The sequence below is a fragment of the Aethalodelphis obliquidens genome, unplaced genomic scaffold (genome assembly GCF_003676395.1).
Source record: "Aethalodelphis obliquidens isolate GAN/ISIS:26980383/991018 unplaced genomic scaffold, ASM367639v1 scaffold43, whole genome shotgun sequence".
In the NCBI taxonomy this organism is placed as follows: domain Eukaryota; kingdom Metazoa; phylum Chordata; class Mammalia; order Artiodactyla; family Delphinidae; genus Aethalodelphis; species Aethalodelphis obliquidens.
The window spans coordinates 10,177,144-10,197,293 of NW_020837987.1; the positions used below are offsets into that span (position 1 = coordinate 10,177,144).

General features: G+C 43.8%; 1 long non-coding RNA gene across 2 annotated transcripts in view; it reads right to left on the bottom strand.

The window, feature by feature from the left end:
* Positions 1-8,394, bottom strand: part of LOC113605963 (uncharacterized) — a 46,743-nt gene extending 38,349 nt beyond the window's left edge. The window contains exons 1-3 of one of the 2 annotated variants that reach the window (XR_003427407.1): positions 8,350-8,394; positions 5,237-5,485; positions 1,909-5,159 (exon numbers count right to left, since the gene is read on the bottom strand). This is a non-coding gene — a long non-coding RNA (uncharacterized LOC113605963). Of the gene's footprint in view, positions 1-1,908; positions 5,160-5,236; positions 5,524-8,349 lie in introns of those variants that run through there. The other variant, XR_003427406.1, reaches the window with a different exon arrangement.
* Positions 8,395-20,150: the final 11,756 nt, after the last annotated feature.

A 20,150-nucleotide genomic window follows, 5' to 3' on the forward strand; every position in this document is an offset into this window, starting at 1 on the left:
ACAAGCAGCAATTGGAAACTGATACACTCAATTCAAGCAATGTCTGGGCAACTTGGTGGTGTTTGCAGTTGTACGTCTGAATTTTCTTTATTCAAACAGGAAACACAATCTCATGGTTCAAATACTGAATTCTCAGAATTCAGTAAGTATATCCAAGTACCGTGGAAAATTGTTTCTCAGTATTTAGCGAAACATATGCATACCCTTTAACCCTGCACTTCCAGCCCAGCCTAGGTACTCAACAGGAGTGCACAGGTATGTCCACCAAAGGACCTCTACAAGAATGTTCCTAGCAGCAATATTTGTAGTTGCCAAAACTTGGAAGCAATCCAAATGCCTGTAAACAGTAGAATGGATAAGTAAAGACTCAGCATTTCACACCCAGCCACCTTGGGCCCTGAATCTTTCCCCTTCACAGTGTGAAGGAGTGAGTATCAATGTGCCTGGCAGAGTATGATGCATTATGAATAGTTAAAGTATCAACAGTCAGTATTTATGGAGGGCTTCCGACCACAGCAGGGTTTGAAGCACTTTACATGGGTCCACTCACCTCTTCCTCACAACAACACTGTGAAGTCAGTGCTTTTACTAGCCCCATTTTACAGATGAGGAAACTGAGGCACAGAAAAGTCTAAGTAAGATGCTAAAAGCATGCTTATTAGTGCAGAGCGAGAATTTGAACCCCAGCAGTCTGGCTCCACTGTGAGAGACACAGAAAGCCAGGAGTAGGGTATAGCCTGGGGGTGCCAAGCTTGCCCCTAGGCAGCTGGGAAATGTGGGACCCTCAGGACTCAAGCTGCAAGAGGCCAGCTGCCTCAGGGCCCTGTCTGGAAGCACTTTCTAATCATTGGGCTGCCCCAACAAATGGGCAGCCTTCCCAGGAGGCTGATGGGCACAGGCTGAGGGTGACAGAGTGTGGGGCTGATAAAGTCCTTCCAGCTCCACGCTGGGTGATGGGACATTTGTTCCTGGTGCGATGGTCAGTGCTGAAGAAGCCCTTAGGGATGCAGTGATAAGAGTGGGGAGAGCTGGGAGCATCTTCAGCGTTGCAAAAGCCCAACACTTAGACCAGGTTCTTTGCTCTGGGCCAGAATAGTATCTCTGAGTGGCTGGGACATACCTGTGTCTCTCAGTGCTCTGAGATCAAGAACCAAAAAATCTGAGTTCTGGGCTTCCCTGGTGGCACAGTGGTTAAGAATCCGCCTGCCAATGCAGGAGACACAGGTTCGAGCCCTGGTCCAGGAAGAACCCACATGCCGCAGAGCAACTAAGCTCATGCGCCACAACTACTGAGCCTGTGCTCTAGAGCCCGTGCACCACAACTACTGAGCCCATGTGCCGCAACTACTGAAGCCCGCAGCCTAGAGCCTGTGCTCCACAACAAGAGAAGCCACCGCAATGAGAAGCCCGCGCACCGCAACAAAGAGTAGACCCCACTTGCCACAACTAGAGAAAGCCTGAGGGCAGCAACATAGACCCATCGCAGCCAAAAATAAATACGTTTTAAAAAAGAAAAAAAAATTGAGTTCTGATTGGTAAAACACGGGGAAATTAATTAACACTCCAAATGCACCATGAGGGACCAAATGTGGAAGACTGAGCTTGGGTTTGCCAGGTGAGCTGTAAAAGGATCACTGTTCTTACGGACTTGAGCTTCTCAAAGCCTATGAGCCCTGAGGATATGAAGGTTACTCCAGACCAGGAACCAGGAAAAACACACACCCACAGTTACTGTAAGAATGACAGCTGCAGAGAGACCAGTCCTGCCATTCTACATCCTGTGGTGCTGGAGAGATGGGAGTGTTACGGGAACCACTGCCTGAAACTGCTCACCCTGGCCAGGCACCACAGTAACCATTTGCATGAGTTTCTTAAACAGGAGGTCCTGGTAAGGAATGCGGAACTCACTCGCTACCACCAACCGGAAGAATTCAGGAAAGGTCAAAAGGAGAGAGGAGACTCCAGTCCATATGTCCTACCAGCCTCCCAGAGTCCTCACTTGAATCCGTCTTGGTTGAGCGATGCGAGCTCCACCAGGAAGGACTTATAGTCAGAGTGATTGGCCAGAGAGAACCCGGAAACTAATCCCATCACCATAAAACATGGGACTGCAAGCCACGTGGCAGAGCAGTCCTCCTGGGTTCCCTTCCCCTGCTGCTCTCCACCCGGGCGCCCCTTCCCAGTAAAGTCTCTTGCTCTGTCAACACATGTGTCTCCTTGGACAGTTCATTTCCGAGTGTTAGACAAGAGCCCTGGAAGGGGTCCCCCCTCCTGCAAGAAGAGTGTGTCTGAATCCCTGCCTCATGCCCCTGTGCCAGGACAGCTGTCTCTATTCTGCTGGTGACAGCGTAGCCAGCCTCGCTTTTTGTATCCAGGGAAGTTCTAGAATCATCTGGGTCCAATCATTTTTACAAGCAGCAAAAGTTCTGGGAAACTGGCTTGTGGAAACCACTAAGTCTTCCTGGCTTGTCAAATGGAAATAATCGTAGTCTGGCTATATAGAGCTGTTGTGATGATTAAGTGGCTTCTGCAGGGCATGCAGCATGGAAGGCGGGTTTGCAAAGCCCAAAGCTTACACAAGAACTAGGAGGAAAGGTTTTGAAATGACTCAAAAGATCTTAGGATGCATGAAACCCCCATCTGCACCATTATTTACAAACCAAGGCTTCACTGAGCCAAAGACAAAAATTCAGAAAAACATAGCCAATGTATAATTGATTGATAGATAGATCTAAATTAATCCATTTAGGTGAAAAACCTCAAATCAGATAATGCCATGACTATGATCAACTAAAGCACTCACTCCTCAACCAGATAACGTGGACGGCTTCCAAGCTTCCAGCCAGCTTCCTCTAGATGGCCACACCCAAACGAGAAATGCAGACACAACAGCTTCTTCCCCCATCCACTCTCTACTACGTTGTTCCCTTCCCCCCACACAAACCCTGTCCACCCTGATCCTGAGTGTTTCCTTCAAAGAAGCATGAAACGGGAGCTCCCTTGGACCCTCTGTCAAATGGCCTCTGACCTCTCCTGCTGGGGAGCAGAGCCCAAGATCTTTCAGCTGATGGGAACTATGGCAGATTGTACTTTTGGCCCCAGTTCCTCACCCCTTCCTGTGTCCATGCTCTTGACCATGTAACTTTGTAATTATATGACTCTGGGTTGGCTGTGTGACTTGCTTTCACCAGCAGAATGAGTTGGAAATGACAGAGTGCCAATCTCCAGCCTACGTCTTAATGGAGGGGCCTGGTACGTTTTTACCTGTACTTTTGCTTCCATGAGAACAAGCCTGGGCTAGCCTCTTGGAAAGGACAGACATGTGGAGCAAAACCAAGTCTCCCAGCCACCCCAGCCAAGACCAGGCTAGATCAGCCAACACCAGATCCCCGGACATGTGGGTAAGCACAGCTGAGCCCAGGAAAACCATCCAGCCAAGCCCAGCCTAAAACTGCCCACCACAAACTTCGTGAGCTAAATAAATGCTACTGAGAGTCGGGGTGGTTTGTTACACAGCATTATTATAGCAAAAGCTAAATGATATGGGAAACCTGCAGGCCCCTGGTCCAATCTTTAAGCTGGGCTGCTTGGATCTGAATCCCATCTCTGCCGTTTGTCAACTGAGTGACTTAACCTCCCTGTGCCTTAGATTCCTCGTCTGTAAAATGGGATGATAGCAGTTTTACCTCGACAGATTGTTTCCATCACTCAGGGTCCTGATGTTTATTGAGCTCCTACTGCTCTGGGTGAGGAGGAAAGGACGGTGAGACAAAGTTCCCGCCCTCATGGAGCTGACATTCATGTGGGACAGTTGCATAAAAAACAGATACATGTACAATAGGATGTCAGAAGAGAGAACTGCTACGAAGAGGGGTAAAGCAGAGTAGAGGGCTGGAGGGCTGGGGGTGTGGAAGAAGAGATGCTGTTTCTCATAAGGTGGTCACGCTCCAGCCGACATGAGAATGAAGGAGAGGAAGCCGTCCAAAGATGGAGAGAGAGCTTTCCCAGCAGAGGGGATGGCCGGTGCAAAGGGCTGGGGGTGGACATGAGCTTGGTGTGTAGGAAGAATGGGAAGCAGGCTGGAGTGAAAAAGGCAGGAAGCAGGAGGCAGGAGGCAGGAGGTTATATGAGTGGCAGGAGGTAATGTGTGAGAGCGGGGCAGGGACGGGATCATGAGAGTAAGGACTTTGCATTTTACTGTCATGACAATTAAATGAGTTAATATGTGGACAGAGCTCTGGACAGCGCCTGGGTCATGATGAGTGTTCAGCAAGTGACAGCTTTCACTCTACCGCTGGCGTTTTCACCCACAAAATGCAGTGTCTCCCGGTTCCGGAGTCCCTAAGAGGAAAATCCCCATGGCATGGTTGCCCCTGCTGCAACTAAGCAGAAAGAGACTCACCAGGGAAATCTTTTTCATCTTTATTTATGAAATCCCCAGAATACAGGAAATAACCATAAAAATAAAATGAATTAGTTTTAAAACTGATAATAACCTAAAGACCGAAGACCTCCAAATTTATTCCCTTCTATCTCCAAGCTCATCTACAGCCTCGCACGCCTTGACCTCATTCCCAGCAGCTTATTCCCACACTGACCTTACCCTAGCAAATGCCTTTAACTTTACTCATTCCTTCTATTAGGGGCTTTCCGTGACTCTCGACTCTGAGGGTACAAGAGTGGGAAAAACAAACTCAGACCCTGCCCCAGAACATTCCTTAATACACAGTAGGTACTCAATAAATGCTTTTAGAATTAACAAAATGGTCTCTCTCTCTCTCTCCCTCTCTTTTTTCTTTAAGTCCAAACTGGCAGAATAAAAAGTTGACCACCCTATGTCTGACCTCTAATTTTGTCTTTGAAATTTGCTGGTTCGCAAGCTCCAAAGTGAGTTATAGGACAAAGTCCCAAAGCCAAGGTACTTTCCCAAATGAGTCCTGACCTATTTCCCCAGCCTCATCGCTGGGCTTTCCCGGACACAATGCTGCACCCTCTTCCCAGAACAAGGCGGATTCTCTCAGGCCTTTGCTACTTGTCACCTGCTCCAACGTCACCTCCTCCAAGAAGACATCCTGGAACCCAGGCAGAGTCCATTTGTCTGGGTCTCCGGTGCAGGATTTAGTTGAATGTTGTCCACACATTAGCCAAATAGAAGTTCTCTGCAGAGACAGGGTAGATGCTAACTCAGCTGACAGTGCTCCTCCCAGCCACCAGAGGGCGCTTTCGAAACACCAACCTGACTTCTTGGCTTAAAACTCCCACAGTGGCTCCCAGTTAGTTACTCTTAGCAGTTCAGATTCCTGCTGGTTCAAATCCTGGCTCAGCCACTTCCTCGTTCTGAAACGCTGGGCTAGAGACCACCTCTCCAGACCTCTGTTTCTCCATAGGGTCATCAGGTGGATTAAATACATTGTTTCCCGTAAGGTAGAGAGCTAGTGGGAAGTAGCCGCATAGCACAGGGATATCAGCGGTGCTTTGTGATCGCCTGGAGGGGTGGGATAGGGAGGGGGGGAGGGAGGGAGACGCAAGAGGGAAGAGATATGGGAACATATGTATATGTATAACTGATTCACTTTGTTATAAAGCAGAAACTAACACACCATTGTAAAGCAATTATACCCCAATAAAGATGTTAAAAAAAATACATTGTTTCCTATAAAGCTCTTGGAAGAATGTCGATTAGGATGTTCTCAGTACAGTTAGCTGCTGCCTCACTCAGAGTCTAAGCAGGAAACAGCAAATCCAAACTGATTGACTGGGGAGAGTTTAATAAAATGATTATTTACTATTAGCCACAAAAAAATGAAATATTGCCGTTTGCAGCAAAATGAATGGGCCTAGAGAATATCATACTAAGTGAAGACAGAGAAAGAAAATATTACATGATATCACTTATATGTGGAATCTAAAAAAATAATACAAATGAATCTATCTACAAAACAGAAACACAGTCACAGACATAGAAAACAAACTTATGGTTACCAAAGGGGAAAGGGAGGGGGAAGAGGGATAAATTAGGAATATGGGATTAACAGATACAGACTACTATGTATAAAGCAGATAAGCAATAGGGATTTAGGGCATAGCACAGGGAACTATATTCAATATACTGTAATAACCTATAATGGAAAAGAATCTAAAATACACATACACACACAAACACACGCAAAACTGAATCACTTTGCTGTATACCTGAAACTACACAATATTCTGAATCAACTACACTTCAATTAAAAAAAATAAAAGACTATTTCCAAAGATGGAGCAGTGAGCAGGGAAACCACAAGGGTGATGCAGCACTTCAGGTCTAGAAAGATGGGAGCTTTGATTACCCCCAGGCCTGAAAGAACCGAGATGTGTGTGGAGTGGACCTCCAGACAGGAGCTGTGGCCTTGGGTGGAAAGACACAGTCAGCAGGAGGCAACCGCCGTATCAGGGAGGGAGTTGGGGAAATAAACACCCCTCCTTCCAATCTCTTGTCAGTGTCCCCACTGGCCAACCCACAGGAAACTAGAGGTCAAGAAAGCCCATGGTAGTCCACAGTGATCAGCCTCCCAAGGTTGGATCCTATTCCTAAGAGTATGACAGGGAAAGGTGGAGAGCGGACCTGAAAGAGCAAACAAAAAAATATCCAGTATATCATCATCATCATCAATAGTAGTGATCTTACTACTAAACTCCTCATCATGGTCTACGAGGGCCTTCAAGGTCTAGCCCCCATCTTTCCACTGCATTACTCCTATCTCCCCTACTCCTTTCTGAAACCCAGAAACGGACCCAGAAGGGGTGCAAGGAAACCCTCTAAATGATGGTAAGTTTCTGATTCACGATAGGAATCTGGCTGGCACAGAGCTACACCTGCGATAGCGTAGAGAGGGAAGTGGTGACATCAACTTTGAAATGCATCAGAAAAATCAGAGGGAGTGATGGATAGACAGAGAGATGGAAAGACGGGTGGACGTGTGATAAAGCAAACAGCAGAGTAAAATGGGAATGGTCAAATCTAGGTGATGGGTACACAAGTGTTCACTGTGAAATTAGTTTAGCTTTTCTCTATGTTTGAAAATTTTCATTAAAAAGGTTTGGGAAAGTGTAAAAATAAAAGTTGATGACGGTGGCCTCAGCAAAGAAATCTGGGTTGAACTGGTTACAGGAGACAAGAAAATAAGAATTTCTCTGGGACTTTCCACAGAAACCACAGCCACTTCCCTGCAGCCTTCAGGAACGAATTATTATGACAACTGTCAAGTCTTGGATCAGAAGGAAGTTCCCCCCCTCCCCCATAGAGAAATGAAGGGAAGAGAGCGGAAGAGACAGCTTCCCACTTCTCAGAAGTCCTCTGATGGGGACTTCCCTGGTGGCGCAGCGTTAAGGATCCGCCTGCCAATGTAGGGGACACGGGTTCGAACCCTGGTCTGGGAAGATCCCACATGCCGCAGAGCAACTAAGCCCGTGCACCACAACTACTGAGCCTGCGCCCTAGAGCCCGCGACCCACAACTACTGAAGCCTGTGCACCCAGAGCCCGTGCTCCGCAACAAGAGAAGCCACTGCAATGAGAAGCCCGTGTACCACAATGAAGAGTAGCCCCTGATCGCCGCAACTAGAGAAAGCCCGCGTGAAGCAACAAAGACCCAACGCAGCCAAAAATAAAATAAATTAATTAAATTAAAAAAAAAAAAGAACACCAGGGAGCAGGCAAGAGAAGAGGAAGCCTGGACTCAAGCAGTAGAAACAGAAGACGTGAACAGATTTGAGAGATATTCAAGAGTCACACAGAATTCTGTATCTGCTGGCGATCTCTCCAAATTTCGTATTCTAAAAAACCAATCAACCTAGCCCAGGGAACTCTGCTCAGTATTCTGTAATAATCTAATTGGGAATAGACTCTGAAAAAGAATAGATGGGGCTTCCGTGGTGGCACAGTGGTTAAGAACCCGCCTGCCAATGCAGAGGACATGGGTTTGAGCCCTGGTCCGGGAAGATCCCACATGCCGTGGAGCAACTAAGCCCGTGCGCCACAACTACTGAGCCTGCACTCTAGAGCCTGCGAGCCACAACTACTGAAGCTGCGTGCCTAGAGCCTGTGCTCCACAACAAAAGAAGCCACTGCAATGAGAAGCCTGCACACCCCCCGCTCACTGCCACTAGAGAAAGCCCGCACGCAGCAACGAAGACTCAACGCAGCCATAAATAATTAATTTTAAAAAAATAGATGTATGTATATGTATAAATGAATCACTTTGTTGTACTCCTGAAAGTAACACAACACTGTTAATCAACTGTACTCCAATATAAACTAAAAAGTTTAAAGAAACATAAAAGTAAAAAATAAGAAAAACCAACCAACCAGGACTTCCCCGGCGGTCCAGTGGTTAAGAGGCCATGCTTCCAATGCAGGGGTTGCGGGTTCCATCCCTGGTCAGGGAACTAGGATCCCACATGCTGTGCGGCCCAAAGAAACAAACAAAACCAAAACGAAACAAAAACAACAACCAACAAAACACAATCAAAATAACAATCAAGCAAAATGAGGAGATTTTGGTGAAAGGGGACAAACTTCTAGTTATAAGATGAACAAGTTCTGGGGATTTAACGACATATGGTATGGTGACTACAGTTAATATTGTTTACTTGAAAATCGCTAAGAGAGTAGATCTTAAATGTTCTCACCACCCACACACCCACACGGTAACTACAGGAGGTGATGGATGTGTTAATTAGCTTGATCGTGGCAATCATTTCACAATGTATATGTATGTCAAATCATCATTTTGTGCACCTTAAATGTATACAACTTTATTTGTCAATTATACCTCGATAAAGCTGTGGAGAAAAGCAATCAGTAGCTGTGGGGACAAAACATGGGCTCTGAGGGCTGCTTGGAGTAGCAGCTAATGTGAGGCTGCCCGAAGTTTTTCTAAACCAGTGCCATCCAACAGAAATATAATGCGAGCCTCACGTGTAATTCTGCATTTTCTAGTAACCACATTAAAAAAAAGGAAAAAGAAACGGGGGAGATTAATCATGCTTTAATCCAACACATCCAAAATATTATCATTTTAGAATGTGATCAACATAAAAATTAGGAATGATTTAGTTTACATTCTTTTATTTTTCATACTAAGTCTTCAAAATGCAGTGTGTAGTTTCAATTGCTAGCACACTTCTGTTGAGACCAGCCACATTTCAAGGGCTCAATTGCCACGCGGGGGGCTAGTGGCTACCCTAGTGGCCAGAGCAGATCTAGTCACATTGGCTAATTAGGATGTCTTCACAACAGCCCTATGAAGTAGGAACTGTTTCCATTTTATGGATGAGGAAACTGAGGCACAGAGAGATGAAGGGACTTGCCCAAAGTCACAGACTGGCAGAGGAGCAGGATTTGGGACCAGGCGATGGAGCTCCTGCCATGTAGAACCTAGATGGGCTCCTACACAGGTCACTTATTAGGCTGGGTGAGTGACAGCCCACGGGAGCCCACTCCCCACTCACCAGAGGTCTCCGTAGAGAGAGAACGATCATGGTTCTTGAGACTCCTGAAGGGGAGACCCACAGGGGGACCCAAGCACGGGGGTGTGGTTGGGAATGCAGAGGCCTGGGAAAGGACTGGGTTATCTTGCCTCTTAGCCGCCAGAGATTGCCAAGGAGTTAGGAAAATCCCCTTGTGCATCTCACTGCAGACTGGTGGCTGCAAATGCTACTGACTCTTCTTTTTTTTTTAAGTGTAATTGATTTACAATATTGTGTTAGTTTCAGGTGTACAGCAAAGTGATTCAGTTATACATGTATATATGTATATATGTATATTTTTTCAATTCTTTTCCATTATGGTTTATTACAAGATATTGAATATAGTTCCCTGTGCTATACAGTAAATCCTTGTTGTTTATCTATTTTATGTATAGTAGTGTGCATCTGTTAATCCCATACTCCCAATTTATCCCTTTCCCCCCGCTTCCCCTTTGGTAACCATAAGTTTGTTTTCCACGTCTGTGAGTCTGTTTCTGTCTCATAAATCAGTTCATTTGTGTCATAGTTTAGATTCCACATATAAGTGAAATCATATAATATTTGTCTCTCTCTGTCTGACTTACTTCACTTCGTATAATAATTTCTAGGTCCATCCATGTTCCTGAAAATGGCATATTTCAGTCCTTTTTATGGCTGAGTAATAGTTCACTGTATATGTACACCACATCTTCTTTATCCATTCATCTGTTAATGGGCACTTAAGTTGCTTCCATGTCTTGGCATTACTGGAAATAATGATGCTGTGAACATTGGGGTGCATGTGTCTCTATATCGTCAGATAAAGCAGAAAGTTGGAGTGAGTTCTCTGTGAAGACCCAGACTGGGGGGAGGTAGGGCCTCTCATTAACGGCCCATCTGCTGTGCCAGCTCCAGAATAAGAACTCCAGTCTCCCTTGTCATGACCCTCCCTTTACAAATGGGGAAACTGAGGCTCAGAGAAGACACATGGCTTGTCCAAGATCACACAGGAAGGATACAGAGGATGCATCAGGAGGGATGGGAAAATCTCCTCCCACCCCCATCCCGTGGCCACCCGATTCCCTTTCCAGAAGCAAGAATGTAGTGATTTCCTGAGATGTTTTAGGCATATGCAAGCATTCACACACGGGTCATGTTTTTTACACCATGGTAGCACACAATTCTGCATCTTACTTTAATTTTTCACTTAAGATTCTCTTCAGGTTCTCTCCAGATGAACACATAGAGCTGTACCTCGTTTTTTTTTAATGCCCTTAGAGCATCACACTGTCTGAACGTACTATCATTAACTTAACCAGACCCCTTTTAATAAACACTTAGGTGATTCCTAGTTTTATTGCCATTACAAACACTACTGTAATTAATATCACTTGGGCACACCTCATGCTGGCCATATGATCCATGCCTGTAAGATAAATTCCGAAGAGGAAAACTGCCAAGTCAAAAGTGATGTGCAAAAAAAAAAAAAAAAAAGTGATGTGCATTTGTCATTTTGAAAAATATTCCCACACTGCCCTCCAAACTCCTCCCTTTGTCACTGGTTGACTTGCCGTTTCTCAAAAGGGCTTTTTGCTCTCTCTCTATATTGTTCGAATGTTTTACAGCGGGGAGGTATTCGTGTATTACTTATGTAATTAAAATTAAATAAGCCCTTCATTTAAAACACAAACCTGGGAAGAAGAGAAACCAGCAAGGCCAGTTCGGGCAGAGCCTCCCCTGTGACAGGTCCCCTGTCACACCTTCCTTGTCCCCAACGAGCCCTGCCTCATGTTGAAATCCATTTCTCAAGCACAAACCAGGGACCTCAAAGATCAAACCTTGGAAAAAATACAGGAATGCGATTACGTCATTTCCCTCTCTGTCGCTTTTTATGCAACTATATTCTCCTGCTCTTCATCGTCTTTCTCCTCCTTTTCCTTCATTGTGACCTCTGTTATGGTGAGCATTACACTGAAAACATTTTTAAGCTATGTCCAGTTCAATAAAAGAACACTTAACTTATGCAGAATCTGGCATTTCTAACAAGGAACAGAAAAGAAAAGGAAAGAATAGCTAGGAGCTTCAAAGTAGAAATTGGAAGAGCAAAACAGTAATCTATTCTATTTTAAACACATCAATCTCTTCCTCTCCTTTCCTATCCTGAGCACAAGCAAGTAGGTGTCTGGAAGAGGGGTTGGAGTAGGGGCCACACAGGACCCAGAATAGGGTGTCAGGACCCAAATGTGGTGAGCAGGGCCTCCACCTCAGGGGCCAGGGGTGCAGGCAGTGGCAGCCATAAGAGATTGGTTACTTTCAGGGGGATCGAATAAATAAGTAAATATATTAAGGGCACTGGGAGCCAGATTTCTCACTGCTGGAGAAATGAGCTACAATTATGTAAAGGGAGAAAACAAGAATAAGCCCTGTAGTGCTGGGTTGGAACTGGAGTTATCAGTGTAAACTCATGACTTTCACTATAGAGAGACAGATGTAGAAAAAAACACAGATGGAATATTACTCAGCCATGAAAAAGAATGAAATAATGCCATTGGCAGCAACATGGATGGACCTAGAGATTATCATACCGAGTGAAGCAAGTCAGACAGAGAAAAACAAATATCATATGATATCACTTACATGTGGAATGTAAAAAAATGATACAAATGAAGTTATTTACCAAACAGAGATAGACTCACAGAGACAACACCCCTGTGGTTACCAAAGGGGAAGTGGTGGGGGGGAAGAGGGATAAATTAGAAGTTTGGGATTAAAATATACACGCTACTATATATGGAGTAGATAACCAATAAGGACCTACTGTATAGCACAGGGAACTATAGTCAATATCTTGTAATAACCTATAATGGAAAAGAATTTATAAAAGAATGTATATATATATGTACATGAATCACTTTGCTGTACACATTAAACTAATACAACATTGTATCGACTGTGTTTCAATAAAAATTTAAAAAAAAAAAGGAGCCTAGGGGACTTCCCTGGTGGTCCAGTGGTTAAGACTCTGCGCTTCCAATGCAGGGGCCACAGGTTCGATCCCTGGTGGGGGAACTAAGATCCCACATGCCGCACAGCATGGCCAAAAGATTTTTTCAAAAAAGAAAAGAAAAGAAAAGCCTAGGCTTCTCATCAAAAGACTGGCAAATAAACCCACATCTGTATGTTTTAAGTTAAAATTTTTAAAAAAGGAATATAGATGTAAATCTATATCTACACATATACACACATACATTCCCTACCTCTGCCCACTCTGAGAGAGCCTGGGTACAGGAAGAGCCAATAGCAGTGGCCACATGGAACTCCCAACTCTTGGTTTCTAAACGTCATTCTCCAGCAAAATAGCCCAGGGCTTCCCAGAGTAAAGACTAATTCCAGGACTGGGACAGGGAAAGTACTGGGCGAGCCTGGCACATCTTATTGTGCCAGGAAGCAGAAAAAAAGTTGAAAGAATGATGGGATATATAAAAAAACATAACTAATAAGGACCTACTGTACAGCACAGGGAACTCTACACAATACTCTATAATTGCCTATATGGGAAAAGAATCTAAAAAAGAGTGGATATATGTACAGGTATAACTGATTCACTTTGCTGCACACCTGACACTAACACAACGTTGTAAATCAACTATACTCCAATAAAATTTTTTTTTAAAACATCAGTTAACTTCTCCTAAAACAAACAAACAAAAAAAGAATGATGGGGACAGGTGAAAATGACACAGGAGCCAGCTGGAAAGAGCTCCCACAGGTCAAACTGGAAACAACTGGAACATCAAAATTAACAATGACTGTAATAGATTACAATCCCTTGACGCTATGAGTCTATCCTGACATGACTAAATAAACGAATAAATCAAAAAGTCTGACAAGGAACAGGGTATTTACATGACCCCAAAAGACCTCCCCAGAAAACACATTAATCACAAAGGGGAAAAGGGGAACTTTACAGCGGAGGAGCCTGAAAGACACCACCGTTAATGAGAATATCCTGATGGGATGTAAGATGCTAACACCACTTTTGTGACGCTCCTGCCCAAGATGCACGACCAGAATCTGCTCATGAGAAGATATCAGATCCATGGCCGTCCTACCCCAGAACTGGGCTGTAATGTTCACACAAGAGTCACGAAGGTCAAGGAAAGAATGAAGAATTTTTCCAGACTAAAGGAAGCAAAAGAGACATGACAACAAAATGGAATGCGAGAGTCTAGATTGGAACCTTTGTTGTGAAAGCCGTTATTGGAACAACTGGTGACACTTGAATGGAGCGTGAGGATTAGATGGTAGTAATTTTTTAATGCTAATACTTTTTATTTTTGAGGTTGTACTTTGGTTATGTAGGAGACAGTCCTGTTTGTAGGAAACACACTAAACACCCATAGGTGACGGGGCATAATATTGGCAACTCATTATTACATGGCTTAGGAAAAATAATTTCTTTGTACAGTACTTGCAACTTTTCTGTAACTCTGAGATCTTTCCAGAGAAAGAAGTATCATGAAACAAAACATATCCTTGCTTAAAAAGATAATAGCAGGTAAATCTACTATACTTCAATAAAATAAATTTTTTTAAAAGATAATAGCGGATGGACCTAGAGATCATCATACTAAGTAAGTCAGACAGAGAAAGACAAATACATATCACTTATATGTGTTACCTAAGAAATAATACAAATGAACTTCTTTACAAAACAGAAATAGACTCACATGGACTTCCCTGGTGGCGCAGTGGTTAAGAATCCGCCTGCCAATGCAGGGGACACGGGTTCAAGTCCTGGTCCGGGAAGATCCTACATGCCGTGGAGTAACTAAGCGTGTCCGCCACAACTACTGAGCCTGCGCTCTAGAGCCCGTGAGCCACAACCACTGAACCCGCGTGCCACAACTACTGAAGCCCGCGCACCTAGAGCCCGTGTTCTGCAACAGGAGAGGCCACGACAATGAGAAGTCCGCTCACTGCAACGAAGAGTAGCCCCCGCTCGCCGCAACTAGAGAAAGGCTGCACGCAACAACGAAGACCCAACGCAGCCAAAAATAAATAAAATAAACAAATTTTTTAAAAAAAGAATGTATGCATGTGTATAATTGAGTCACTTTGCTGTACAGTAGAGACTGGCACAACATTGTAAATCAACTATACTTCAATAAAAAGTTTTTTAAAAAAAAATGTATACCTGAAACGTTTTGTAAATCAACTTCAATTTTTTAAAAAGGTAATATCAAATATGGTTTTATAAATGGTTAACATAACACAGGAAAATATATTCCAAGAGACACAGTAAAGAAACAGACCTCAAAAGCACTGGTGGAGACTTACTAAATTGATTTCCTGACCTACGATTTTTGTCCAGTCTTTTCACAAGCATAGTACAAGAGCAAACACATATATAGGTTGTATCATGCCCCAGGCACCGTTCTAAGTACTTTATAGATACTGCTTAATCCTCACAACTATCTTATGAGGAAGGTAACTTTCATTCCCATCTTAAAGTTAATGAAACTGAAGCCGAGAAAGGTTAAGTAATTTGCCCAAGGTCACATAGCCAGGAAAAGGTGGAGCTGGTTTAGAATTGCAGCCTGACTTCACAACACCTTGCAAAAGGAATATGATTATCCCTCATATGACACATTGGGTAACCAAGGCTCAGAGAAACTAAATGGCCAGTCCATGGCCGGGCTGATTCTGAAAAGCAGAGACTAGTCCCCAAGAACAGACTTGGAGAAATGATGTCAATGCTTAGATCCCAAACCAGGAACCACTGTTTGTTCATCAAACTCAATTATAAGAAGCAGCATTCCACTTGCACCAACACTCAGTCTGTGGATCAAGAGCTTTGCTGTCCAACATGGATGCCACAAGCCACACATGGCTGGTTAAATTTAATTCAAATTAAACAAAATTGAAACTTCAGTTTCTCACAACCAACCACCTTTAAACATGCACTCATGAGCTCGGTGACCACACTGCACAGCATAGACTACAGGCCATTTCCATGGTCACAGGAGGTTCTATTGGACAGGGCAGAATCTTGAGATTGCTTTGCAAGGGCTCAACAATTATTGTTTCAAAAGGGGGGACTGCGATATTCTAGGTATTCTTTAATTATATGCAAGAGCACATTCTATCAGATTTTTTCTTAAACACATTTAACTGTGTTTTCATTGAAGTGGCATTGTCAGATTTTTCAAATAAACAAGGCAGAAAAGAAAGCCCACCAGTCCCAATTTGTGTTTCAATCCACGGCCGTGATACCTGACAGTGCTTGTGAACTCCTACCTTGTAGATTTCTAATCCATCGGCTTGAAACCCCAGAAACTGCTTCTGTATGGGGCATTCTGTGCCACACAAGGTATGCATTTCCCTGAAGAATTACGGGTGGAGAAAGCAGAAAACAAAGTGTCTGCAAATAACAGCAGCTACCAATTACTAAACGCTCTGCCTGGCTATAGGGCTCTTACAGACCTAATCGTCATCATTCTCACGCTACCACTAGGAAGCACATGCGATGATGCTCATTTTACAAATGAGACACGGTGGCTCAAGGAGGTGAACTCACCTGTCCAAATCCACACAGGTAATAAATATAGACTATGAACTTAGATCTTTCCACCCCGAACTCCACATTCAGCTTTTTCCTGTGAGTGGATTCACCTAATCTAAAGCAAGACGAGGAGAGACACTGATTCCAGCATAAAAAGAATTCTGGGGCTGCCCTGGTGGCGCAGTGGTTGAGAGTCCGCCTGCCGATGCAGGGGACGCGGGTTCGTGCCCCGGTCCGGGAAGATCCCACAGGCCGCGGAGCGGCTGGGCCCGTGAGCCATGGCCGCTGAGCCTGCGCGTCCCGAGCCTGCGGAGAGGCCACAACAGTGGCAGGCCCGCGTACCGCAAAAAAAAAAAAAAAAAAAAGAATTCTGACTCAGCCCACTGGAAAGTTCATCATGATATGGATCAAAGCAATTAGGGTTACAGTAGACTAACAATTGAATTTATGCTGATGGTAGGTCAGAGGGAGGGTGGAGAGTAGGAAAGAATAACAGGCATATGGGGGCAGATGAAACGCCTTTAAAAAAAGATTAAAGATAAAAGTGAGGGGAGGAAACACCCAGCTGGTTATATTTTTTCCCAATCTGTTGCTGACACACCCTCTAACCTGACCCCAATGCTCACCAACATCACCACCGCCATGTGGACTGAAATTATAGGTCTTTTCCATATTACCCACTAGAGTCCAGCGCTGTGATGGGAGAAATGTTCACATATTGAAGTATGGGGAAGTCATTCTGGCTTATACATGACCTAACTTAAACTTTTTTTTTTTTGGCCACACTGTGTGGCTTGTGGGATCTTAGTCCCCCTACCAGGGATCAAACCTGGGACCTCGAGACTGAAAGCACAGAGTCCTAACCACTGGACCACCAGGGAGTTTCTAACCTAACTTAAATTATGCTAATTAGAACAGCCTGTTTTGTGGCCTATCAAAGATCCATTGTACATCTGCTTTGACCATGAAAGAAAAGAATGCATTTAAAAATCAAAATGGAGTAACTGTGGTTCAGGCATTCAAAATGGAGCCAGTTGGCCATCGTGGATGTGATTTCAGACATGTTCCTGCATCACAGAACTTGAATTTTCTGAACTGTAACAGACCCAAGGACACCACCAGCCGTTCTCAAAACAGTGTCTGCTAGCTGCCAGCTGTACCTTTATGGTCTCAAGATGTCCCCTTGTAACTAAGCAACCATTTTTGACCCCAACCAATCCTTACTTAACAAGCACCGTTACTTCCTGCCTGCTCCAGTCTTGACTCTTGACAAACAATTTACGTAATTTTGTGGTTTTTGCTTTTATGAGCCTCCTGCATTTTGCAGTCCAGCGAAACAGAATTCAAGTGCTTCTTTTTTATTCAAGTGCTTCTTGAATCTTTGTCTCCTGGGCTATAGTCCTCAGTGTGGCTGAAATAAAAACTATTTTCTATTCCTATTATAGATTGTTTATTGATTATTTCCATGGACAGCTGTAATAGTGGAAAACTTTATGCCTGAAACTGTTCGTACAATGGCCACATGTGGTTATTTGAGCACTCGAGGAGCACTGAGGAATTGAATTTTAAATTTTATTTAATTTTAATGATTTAAATTTAAATGTATGCAGCCACATGTGGCTGGCGGCCACCTACTGAACAGCACAGCACTAAATGGTGAAATGTAGACGTTAGGGCATGGCTTTCCCATCTGTGTCCCCCAAAACCTAACATGAGAACTAGTTGTTTTGGGGGGCACCCTCTAGGGTCAGACTCCCTGGGTCCAAATCCTAATTCTGGGAAACCCTGAGGAAGCAACTTAATCTTGTTTGTGCCTCAGTGTTTGCATCTGTTAAATGGAGTACCATAAGTGGGCCTCACAAAAAGTTAAAACTAATATGTATATGTATAAGCGATTCACTTCGTTATAAAGCAGAAACTGACACACCATTGTAAAGCAATTATACTCTAATAAAGATGTTAAAAATAAATAAATAAATAAAAGTTAAAACTTTTTGAATCTAAGTGGAGGGAAAAATGCCCATTGACAGACAAATTCTCCAGCAAAATAGCCCAGGGCTTATAAGGAAGCCCTGGGATAAAGAAGATATGATAGGGACTTCCCTGGTGGCGCAGTGGTTAAGAATCCGCCTGCCAATGCAGGGGACATGGGTTTGAGCCCTGGTCCAGGAAGATCCCACATGCCGCGGAGCAACTAAGCCCATGTGCCACAACTACTGAGCCTGTGCTCTAGAGCCCGTGAGCCACAACTACTGAGCCCACATGCCACAACTACTGAAGCCCACACGCCTTGAGCCTGTGCTCCGCAACAAGAGAAGCCACTGCAGTGAGAAGTCCACGCACTGCAACGAAGAGTAGCCCCCGCTCACCGCAACTAGAGAAAGCCTGCGTGCAGCAACACAGACCCAACACAGCCAAAAATAAATACATAAAATTAAATTTAAAAAATAAATAGGGCTTCCCTGGTGGCGCAGTGGGTGAGAGTCTGCCTGCCGATGCAGGGGACACGGGTTCGTGCCCCGGTCCGGGAAGACCCCACATGCCGTGGAGCAGCTGGGCCCGTGAGCCATGGCCACTGAGCCTGTGCGTCTGGAGCCTGTGCTCCACAACGGGAGAGGCCACAACAGTGCGAGGCCCGCGTACCGCAAAATAAATAAATAAATAAATAAAGTGAACAATTTTTAAAAAAGATGTGATACACACACACACACACACACACACACACACACACACACACACACACTGGAATATTACTCAGTCATAAAAAAGAATGAAATAATGCCATTTGCAGCAACATGGATGGACCTAGAGATTATCATACCGAGTGAAGCAAGTCAGACAGAGAAAAACAAATATCATATGGTATGGCTTATATGTGGAATCTGAAAAAATGATACAAATGAACTTATTTACTAAACAGAAGTAGACTCAGACATAGACAACAAACTTATGGTTACCAAAGGCGGGAAAGTGGGGGGAAAGAGGGATAACTTAGGAGTTTGGGATTAACATATACATATACACACTACTATATATAAAAGAGATAACCAACAAGGACCCCGTGTATAGCACAGGGAACTATACTCAATATTTTGTAATAATCTATAAGGTAAGAGGATCTGAAAAAAAAAAAATATATATATATATATATATATATATTTAAAAAAAACTGAATCACTCTGTATACCTGAAACTAACACGACATTGTAAATCAACTATTCTTCAATAAAAATATAAAATAAAATAAAAAATAAGTGGTGGGCAAATGGATGTGCTTTGCATGATCTTTCCAACCTGTCTGTAGGTGTGAAATTTTTCATAATAAATGTTGGAAAGCAAAATGCTAACACTATTTTACAAGAAAAAGTGCTCTGAATACTCAGCTGTGCCTGGAAAGTGCTTCCCATGGTGCTTGGCACATAGAAACAATGGTTGCTTTTAAAAACTGAGCAAGCATTTATCTGGCAAATATCTACTCTTTGTAAGGTATCAGAGGCGTAATCATACAAGAAATAATAACGTTCAGTGAGTACTTCCTAGATGCCAGGTACTGTCTTACCTGTTTTATAGATATTAGCTCTTTTTTTTTTTTTTTTTTTTTGCGGTACGCGGGCCTCTCACTGTTGTGGCCTCTCCCGTTGTGGAGCACAGGCTCCGGACACGCAGGCTCAGCGGCCATGGCTCATGGGCCCAGCCGCTCCGTGGCACGTGGGATCTTCCTGGACCGGGGCACGAATCCGTGTCTCCTGCATCGGTAGGCGGACTCTCAACCACTGCGCCACCAGGGAAGCCCTAACTCATTTTTTTTATTTTAAAAAATGTTTACTGAAGAGCAACAGACATACAACAAAGTACATGAATCAAGTGTAAAGTTATACAAATTTCCTACACATTATTTATATTTCTATTCACCTGAGTAATGACTTCATGAATCAAGATATAAAGTATTTATTACACCCCAGACAACTCCCTCATATCTTTTCAGTCAAGACTGTGCACCACCCACACCCATGCCACAGATGTAAGCACTACTTTGAGGCTAGTTTTGCTTCTTCCTGAAATTCATATAAATGGAATCATACAGAGTGTACTCT